The 10,134-nt window shown below is 46.5% G+C and overlaps 1 pseudogene; it reads right to left on the bottom strand.

Moving 5' to 3' along the window:
• Positions 1–530: 530 nt before the first annotated feature.
• The window catches only part of LOC119969695, a 32,972-nt pseudogene continuing 23,368 nt past the window's right edge, over positions 531–10,134 (bottom strand).

The following is a 10,134-nucleotide window of genomic DNA, read 5'->3' as shown; positions in this document are numbered from 1 at the left end:
TTGAATAACTAATCAATTTACTTGTGAGTTCTTTTCTTCAATATTTTTACTAGTTGTCGACTTAAACAAGATAGATTTTGATTAACAATGAATAATATACTTTACACTCTGAGCTTGTTATACTTCTGTCCTCTAGCTACAACACTTCTAAAGAGCAGGGAAAACAGATTGTGGTTGTTTATACCCTGTTAGTATTGCCCTCTAGTGATCATCTGACTGTACTGACTGCACATTAACCCTTCATGTATTTACATATACAGAGATCACTACATCCCCCTTTTTTTATGTTACATTTTTTCTATACGCTGTGAAGAAACTTGTACATAAAGAAACAATGCAGTTTGTCATGCATTAGACAGAGTTAGTGAATCTATCAGTTCAATGTTCACAAGTTTAAATGATTGAGTTTACGTCATCGTCTACTTGATCTTCTCAGTTGACTTAGAGTAGCTGATTTCTTTATGTCCTTCTGATCAATTTCAGTTGGTTTATTTAAATGCAAGTTCTGCTGGTTAAGCGATTGATGCAAATTCAACGTCGGAAATACAGTTTGAGGAATTCGAATTTTTAAAAGGTCTCGTCTATTTCATCGAATTAGTACACCCTCTGCAGTTTTCACAACATATGAACGTGGTGCTGCTTGTCTGATTACAGCGGCGGTTTGAGACCATCCTCCTTCTGGATGCCGAAGTCTAACAGTATCATCTGCTTCTAGTGGTTTCAGTGGTATCACCTGTAAATCATAATATGTCATTGTTTGTTGCGTTGTTGTGTAATCTTACTCAACACACATGATTGATCTGGATTGCTAATTTGTATCGTGGGTAGCTGCCGTTCTCACTTCATGATTGAAAATCACTTGAGCCGGAGATAGCCCTGAGCCAATGGTGAGGCTCTAGACGTAAGTAAAAGCCAAGTGAATATCGGATTGTGAATCACTTGCCTTGCTTATTACTTGCTTTACAATGTGCACACCTTTCTCTACTTTGCCACTTGACTGAGGAAAGTGTGGACTCGAGGTTATGGTTGAGATTATATCTTTTTTTTTGGGCAGCACGGTGGCGAAGTGGTAGCACTGCTGCCTCATGGCGCTGAGGCCCCAGGTTTGATCCCGGCTCTGGGTCACTGTCCGTGTGCAGTTTACACATTCTTCCCTTGTTTGCGTGGGTTTTGCCCCCACAACCCAAAGATGTGTAGGTGAATTGGCCACGCTAAATTGCCCCTTAATTGGAAAAAATGAATTGGGTACTCTAAATTTAAAAAAAGAAATGATCTTTTTGAGAAGTCAGCCCACTCCCAACTCGCGAAGTAGGGACCATTATCTGATATAACGGTTTGTGGAATTCCATGTCTCGCAAATGTCTCCCTACAAGCCTTGATCATTGACATGGAAGTGAGAACTGGAAGTTTCCCAACTTCAGGAAAAGTGGAGTAGTCTATGTTGAGAACATAGTCTCTCCATTTGGCATGGATTAAGTAAATGCATACTGTCGTCCACGGTGACGTAGCTATTTTGTGCTACTGGAGCGTCTCCTTACATTGTGCTGGTTGATGTTTTTAACATGTGGTACACATCATTACCATGTCGTTTGTCTCTTTATTTATTCCCGGCCAATATATAGCTTGCCTTGCTCTTCTCTTGCACTTCTCGATTCTGAGTTCTCCTCTCGTAGATTTTGCTGAGCAATTCTGACCTGAGAGTTAGCGGAATGACGATTTGGTCATTTCTTAGTCACAGCCCATCCACAGCAGTTAGTTCTGCCTGTATGTTTTGGAACTGCGGAGTGTTCTTTTGGCCAACCATGCTGGAGATGATGTATGACTTGCAGCAAGGTCGCATCTTTTTGTGTCTCGAGATGAATTTGCTGCAATTTTCGTCAGATGCCGGAAGATTTTCCTTGTACAACTGTAATTGAGCTTCTATTTCATTAATGGACTTAGGAGGGGAGCGTTCAATATTGATGGATCTAGATAGTGTGTCGTCTATGATGAGGCCTTTTCCAGGAGTGTGAAGTCATACCTCCTCAACTTCATCATCATTCTTTGCAGGCAAGGAATCATCTCATTGTGGTTTTTAATCAATGATATTGACCAGTGGTCTGTGATTGGTTTCTATGAAGAACGTAAGTAGCCCGTACGCATAGTGGTGAAACTTTGATATACCTGTGATCAGCTGAAGACACTCCTTTTTCAATTTGTGCATGCCTGAACTCCATGGCGGTCATCGTTCTGGATGCGTATGCTACTGGAACCCAGTCTGTTTGGTTGTCTTGCTGAAGTAGTACCACACCAATTCCATCTTGACTGGTGTCAGTTGAGATCTTTGTAGGTTTGGTTGGATCAAAAAAGTCAGAATACTAGCTGTCATCTATTGATGCTTGAGGTCCTTCTTCCTGGTGGTGTGTCCACTCAAACTCTGTAGTTTTTCTGACTAAACTTCATAGAGCTGACATTCTCGTCAATAAGTTTGAAATGAATTTCCCGAAGAAATTAATGAATCCCAGAAATCGAAGCACAGCTTTTTCATCTTTCGGCTGCTGCATGTTCTATATTACAGATATTTTTTCATTGTCTGGCATGACACCTTGAGCTGAAATTGTATCACCCAAGAAATTCAAAGATGAACATGCAAACATGTACTTAGATCTGTTGAATCAATCCATGTATGTCTTAAAATTATTCAATGATTTTGCTCCACGTCTTTATTACTTGCTAATTTGCTGTCATTGTTTATCTTCTCGCTTTTATTAACTTTTTGGTCACTTTTGCTGGGTTTTAAAACTTTCCCAATCGTCTGGCTTACTATTAATCTCTGCCACTTGTTTTTTTTTTCAGTTTAATACTATCTTTAACATCATTGGTTAACCATGGATGATTTATCTCCTTCCTAGAATCCTTCTTCCTCACTGGAATATATTTTATTGTGAGTCATGAACAATTTTCATAACTGTTTACCATTGCTGATCAACTATCTTTCCTGCTAAACTCCTTTCCCAGCCAACTCTGCCCTCATTCCTTTGTAATTACTCTCATTTATGTTTAGCAAAGTTGTTTCTGACCCAAGTGTCTCACCCTCAAATTAAATGCTAAATTATACCATATTATGGTCACTATTTAGAACATAGAACATAGAACAGTACAGCACAGAACAGGCCCTTCGGCCCTCGATGTTGTGCCGAGCAATGATGACCCTACTCAAACCCACGTATCCACCCTATACCCGTAACCCAACAACCCCCCCCTCCCCTTAACCTTACTTTTTAGGACACTACGGGCAATTTAGCATAGCCAATCCACCTAACCCGCACATCTTTGGACTGGACTGTGGGAGGAAACCGGAGCACCCGAGGAAACCCACGCACACACGGGGAGGATGTACAGACTCCACACAGACAGTGACCCAGCCGGGAATCGAACCTGGGACCCTGGAGCTGTGAAGCATTTATGCTAACCACCATGCTACCGTGCTGCCCTCTGATCCCCTTCCTAGGGGATCTTTCATTCTGAGATTGTTTTTTTAAACCTGCACAGTACCCATTACCAGATCAAAAACACCATGGTCTCTGGTTGGATCCACAATATATTGTTCTAAGAAACTGTCCCAAATACACTCGATGAATTCTTCCTCATTCTTCCCCTGCAAATTTATTTTCCCAATCCACGTGCCTTTATTATATCCTGATTTATTCGCCAAACTACAGTATAGCTACTGTTTGGGAGCAATTAGATTACTCCCACCAATGTCTTCTTCCCTTTGCCACTTGTATCCGTAGTAATTTGCTTTCGTTTTGTCTTCTTCCTTTGTTATTTCTTACCTCCTCCCATATGGATTCTGCATCTTCCAAGCATTTCTTGTTATACTTATTCTATCTCATACAAAGAGAGCTACCCCATTATCCACAAGTCCAAAAGATATGCAGGTTAGGTGGATTGGCCATGATAAATTGCCCTTAGTGTCCAAAATTGGCCTTAGTGTTGGGTGGGGTTACTGGGTTATGGGGATAGGGTGGAGGTGTTAACCTTGGGTAGGGTGCTCTTTCCAGGAGCCGGTGCAGACTCGATGGGCCGAATGGCCTCCTTCTGCACTGTAAATTCTATATCTATAGATGCAAATTATCCTTTCCTTGCTTCCTGGTGTTATGAAAAGTCACAAAATCCTGAATATTTACTTCCCAGTTTCGATCTCCTTGTAACCATGTCTCAGTAATGGTTATTATTATTATTATTGGGCAGCATGCTAGCACAATGGTTAGCTCAATGGCTTCACAGCGCCAGGGTCCCAGGTTCGATTCCCCGCTGGGTCACTGTCTGTGCGGAGTCTGCACGTTCTCCCCGTGTGTGCGTGGGTTTCTTCCGGGTGCTCCGGTTTCCTCCCACAGTCCAACGATGTGCAGGGTAGGTGGATTGGCCACGCTAAATTGCCCTTAGTGTCCAAAAAAAGGTAAAGTGGGGTTATGGGGATAGGGTGGAAGTGTGGGGATAGGGTGCACTTTCCAAGGGCCGTGCAGACACTCGATGGGCCGAAAGGCCTCCTTCTGCACTGTAAATTCTGTGATTCTGTGATTAGATCTTACCCACTAACCTCAAATTTGTGCCGTTAATTCATTTATCTTGTGTTGCATCACCTGCAAGTTCCCCTCCAAACCATTAATCATCCTGACTTTGAACTATATCTCCATTCTTTCACTGTCATGGTTCAAAATCTTGGATCTCCCCGAGCATGGTGAGTGCACCAAAACAGGTGACCTGCAGGGATTCAAGAGGGTGGCTCACAATCACCTTCTCAAGTGCAATTAGGGATGAACCACCAACAGTGGCCTTGCCAGTGATGCTCACACCCCATGAGCAATTTTTCAACAAAAAAATTCCGATCAGGCATCTCCAAAGGGCCAGCAATACCGGAACCATCATATTATATGGAATATTAGGTTAGATCTGTCTCTCGTTGCTAATAAAACCCCCAATCAGTCCCAAGCTGACATTCATTGCTCCATAAAACACACTACACGGCACACTCAGAATTCAGCAAGTCAGCATTTCTTTCAGAATAACAGATCCATCATTAAACTTTCCACAGGGCAGAACAATTTATTCTGATTAAAAATGTGCAAATTTGCTCGCATGAGAATGATGAAAATGAAAAGCCCAAGCCCAGTGGCTGCACTCTACCATATGATTGGAGGAGGCCATTCAGCCCCTCAAACCTGTTCGGATCTTGACTGATCTGGACTTCAAATCTACTTCCCTCCACATGTTCACGGTGATGGAGGCGGCTTGCCATTGGCCAGCACTGGGAACGTGCGTGTGTCGTCCCCCCCCCCCCCCCCCCCCCGCCCCGCCCGCCCCACCACGCCACTGCCAATGGGTGTCCAGTGTTTGCACCCCTCCCCCCATTGCCGCCAGAAAACCCATAGTGGGAGGCTACTGTTGGCAGGAGCAGGAGATCCCACCAGCGGGCGAAGCTGGAAACCTCCAGCCATTATGTCACGATTTCCCTCCTGAAGGGTCATAGAATATAAAGTACTCTCACAACCATCAAAGCAAATTCTCTTTGAAATAGCCTTCAGATGTGAAGCTAGAGGCTGCTTATTTCATAGAATTTACAGTGCAGAAGGAGGCCATTCAGCCCATTGAGTCTGCACCGGCTCTTGGAAAGAGCACCCTACCCAAGGTCAACACCTCCATCCTATCCCCATAACCCAGCAACTCCACCCAACACTAAGGGCAATTTATCATGGCCAATCCACCTAACCTGCACATCTTTGTGACTGTGGGAGGAAACCGGAGCACCCGGAGGAAACCCACGCACACACGGGGAGGATGTGCAGACTCCGCACAGACAGTGACCCAAGCCGGAATGGAACCTGGGACCCTAGAGCTGTGAAGCGATTGTGCTATCCACAATGCTACCGTGCAGCCCTGTCAATCTCTGATTTTAAAATTGTGTCCCCTCTTCCTTAATTCCTCCTCAGATTCACTGAATTCTGTCAAAGGAAAGCTGGACCTGTTACTGTCCACAACCAAAAGACTAGGTGCTGGAATAAGGAAGTACCAGGGTCACAGTGATCCCCTGGTCAGGTTTCGATTGCCTGTGGTGGTCAACGATGAATTCTCAAGCTCTTTCTCTCAAATTGTCTCCGGTTTTTAATGATTTATTTGCCTCCTTCAAATGTAGGATGGGGACTGCATTTATTGTAATGTAAGGTGCCCGCCTACCAACTCTCCCTTAGGCACATTCAACCCTTCACTGCCTAATATGATGAATGTAGAAATTTCAGAAAGATATTGGGCGGGATTCTGCGGGAATCGACGGGGCGGGCAACTCCAGCGGGGAGGAGTGGCGTGAACCACTCTGGCGTCAGGTCGCCCTGAAGGTGTGGAATCATCCGCACCTTCAGGGGCTAGGCCGGCGTCAGAGTGGTTTCCACCGTGCCGGCCGGTGGGGAAGGGGCTTGGCGCCATTCCAACCGGCGCCAAAGGGCCTCTGTCAGCCAGCGGGAGTTGGCGCATGCGTGGGAGCGCCAACGTGTGCTGGCGTCATCCCAGTGCTTGCGCAGGGGCGGTTCATCTCCGCATCGGCCATCACGGAGGAATGGCAGCTGACGCAGAGGAATAGAGTGCCCCCACGGCGCAGGCCCGCTCGCAGATCGGTGGGCCCCGATCGCAGGCCAGGCCACCGTGGGGGCACCAGAGGCCACCCGCCCCTCCATGTCCCGCCGGTAAGGACCTACTCTAATTTACGCCGGCGGGACCGGCAGAAAAACGGGCGGCCACTCGGCCCATTGCAGGCCGGAGAATCGCCGGGGGGCCGCTGCCAACGGCCGCCGACCGGTGCAGCACGATTCCCGTCCCCGCCAAATCTCCGGCGCTGGAGAATTCGGCAGCCGCCGGGGGTGGGATTCACGCCGCCCCCCCGGCGATTCTCCGACCCGGCAGGGTGTCGAGAATCCCGCCCATTATATGTATTTGGTGCAGTTAAAATCCTGCATTAGTGTGGGTATGACTGCTGCATTAGTGTGGGTATCACTGCTGCATTAGTGTGGGTATCACTGCTGCATTAGTGTGGGTATGACTGCTGCATTAGTGTGGGTATGACTGCTGCATTAGTGTGGGTATCACTGCTGCATTAGTGATGTGGGTATGACTGCTGCATAGTGTGGGTATGACTGCTGCATTAGTGTGGGTATGACTGCTGCATTAGTGTGGGTATGACTGCTGCATTAGTGTGGGTATGACTGCTGCATTAGTGTGGGTATGACTGCTGCATTAGTGTGGGTATCACTGCTGCATTAGTGTGGGTATGACTGCTGCATTAGTGTGGGTATGACTGCTGCATTAGTGTGGGTATGACTGCTGCATTAGTGTGGGTATGACTGCTGCATTAGTGTGGGTATGACTGCTGCAGTAGTGTGGGTATGACTGCTGCATTAGTGTGGGTATGACTGCTGCATTAGTGTGGGTATGACTGCTGCATTAGTGTGGGTATGACTGCTGCATTAGTGTGGGTATGACTGCTGCATTAGTGTGGGTATGACTGCTGCATTAGTGTGGGTATGACTGCTGCAGTAGTGTGGGTATGACTGCTGCATTAGTGTGGGTATGACTGCTGCATTAGTGTGGGTATGACTGCTGCAGTAGTGTGGGTATGACTGCTGCATTAGTGTGGGTATGACTGCTGCAGTAGTGTTTTTAAAAATCCTGATTTGCAAGACTGCTCGTGTTTTCTGGAGAACTAGAGGTGCAATTAAAGCATCATAAAAGCTTAGGCTAATGGATTTTTGTTTGGATTAAGAGGGTTCCCTGTGATATATTTAATTAGAGACACTTGTGTTCAGTTAGTAAGATGTTTAACTAATGGGAGGAGCTAGAGCCCCAGACATTTTAGCGGAGAAGTAGAGATTGTTCAGTTGGGGGATGGAGGTCAAACCATGAAGACAGTTATGAAGGCTATAGGCACGATTCAACCATCGCGTTTCTGCCGGCGTGGAGCTTGACGCTATGGGTGAATCACGCGGGAGGCCCAAATCGGGCTTTGCACCGGTTCGAATGCGAGTCCCATGACTCTCTTCGCCCAACGTGGTCTGTATTCCTCCCTCGCTGGGTGTAATCCAGGTCAGCATGGCCCATTTAAACACCCAGACACGGCTTTCGTCCGGGAGTCACTGGCCGTGCCTGTGAGACATCAACCGGCCATCAGTTAACACTGGTTTCGACAACATGGACCAGATGTGGTGGCACCTCAGGGTATCTCGCAGGCCATTAGAGACCCCAGGGTGGTCGGGTACAGGGCAGGGTGGTACCCTGGGTGGCACTCCATTGGCAGCCAGGCTCTTGGCACTGCCAACCTGGCAATGCTACACAGGCAATGCTGCCCAGGTGGGACTGCCCAGGTGCCACAGCTATGGTGCCAGGTTGGCATTGCCAGGGTCAGATATGGGAAGGCCTTACTTATTATTGAGGGGAGAGGGGAATTTCCAGGGACCCCTAGAAGGTTGGGGTATGTATGGGGGTCCAGAAACAGGGAGGGGAGGGAGGGTGCCTGAAGTGGGGGGCGGTTACAGAGGTCAGGGCTACTGATCAAAATGGCACCCCGATCTGAAAGGAACCATTCCTGCAGGAATTCAGTGCAGGAAATCGACTAAATTCTGGCCTCAGTGGGGAAATACTCCCCAAGGTCCAAAAGCAGGATGAATATCAGCATTGCAGCTGTCGGGAAACATCCTGCCAAATACAACCCAAAACTGGATTTAGATTCAAGTCCACTGAATCACGCCCTTCAGCTAGAGATCCTGCAATGTTATAGCAGGGTTCAGGTCCATGTCTTCAGCTAGAGATCCTGCATTGTTATAGCAGGGTCAGGTCCATGTCTTCAGCTAGAGATCCTGCAATGTTATAGCAGGGTTCAGGTCCATGTCTTCAGCTGGAGATCCTGCAATGTTATAGCAGGGTTCAGGTCCATGTCTTCAGCTAGAGATCCTGATTTTATAGCAGGGTTCAGGTCCATGTCTTCAGCTAGAGATCCTGCATTGTTATAGCAGGTTCAGGTCCATGTCTTCAGCTAGAGATCCTGCATTGTTATAGCAGGGTTCAGGTCCATGTCTTCAGCTAGAGATCCTGCATTGTTATAGCAGGGTTCAGGTCCATGTCTTCAGCTAGAGATCCTGCATTGTTATAGCAGGGTTCAGGTCCATGTCTTCAGCTAGAGCTCCTGCATTGTTATAGCAGGGTTCAGGTCCATGTCTTCAGCTAGAGATCCTGCAATGTTATAGCACGGGTCAGGTCCATGTCTTCAGCTAGAGATCCTGCAATGTTATAGCAGGGTCAGGTCCATGTCTTCAGCTAGAGATCCTGCAATGTTATAGCAGGGGTCAGGTCCATGTCTTCAGCTAGAGCTCCTGCATTGTTTAGCAGGGTTCAGGTCCATGTCTTCAGCTAGAGATCCTGCAATGTTACAGCAGGGTTCAGGTCCATGTCTTAAAACAGATGCAAAAGAACATCGCTTAAGCAAGTATACCTGGGTCTGCTAACTGTAATTAAAAGTGGATTGAGAGCTGAGATGGATTTGTCGTTCAAGTGGAAATAGAGATAGCAGTTAAGATTTTTCATGTCATTGTATTGATTAGCAATGTTTAAGGGGTTATTGTATGTTATTTTCTTGTGGGAAGTGAAAGATATTTTAATATTGGGTTGGTAATAAAGTTTGTTTTGTGCTTAAACAAAGGAGATTACAATGGGATGAGAGAAGAACTAGGTAAGGTAGACTAGGAGCAAAGACTTTATGGTGGAACAGTTGAGGAACAGTGGAGAACCTTCCAAGCGATTTTTCACAGTGCTCAGCAAAGGTTTACATAGAACATAGAACGATACAGCGCAGTACAGGCCCTTCGGCCCACGATGTTGGACCCACATGGGAAGTCAAAAACTAAAGGCCATCTAACCTACACTATGCCATTATCATCCATATGCTTATCCAATAAACTTTTAAATGCCCTCAATGTTGGCGAGTTCACTACTGTTGCAGGTAGGGCATTCCACTGCCTCACCACTCTTTGCTTTTATGCCAACAAAAGGAAGGACGGTAGAAAGAGGGAAAATCGACCGTCGATGTCTAAGGAAATAAGGGAGAGTATCAAA

Source organism: Scyliorhinus canicula, chromosome 7, assembly GCF_902713615.1.
Source record: "Scyliorhinus canicula chromosome 7, sScyCan1.1, whole genome shotgun sequence".
NCBI classification, from domain to species: Eukaryota; Metazoa; Chordata; class Chondrichthyes; order Carcharhiniformes; family Scyliorhinidae; genus Scyliorhinus; species Scyliorhinus canicula.
This window is presented reverse-complemented; position numbering and strand designations above follow the sequence as displayed.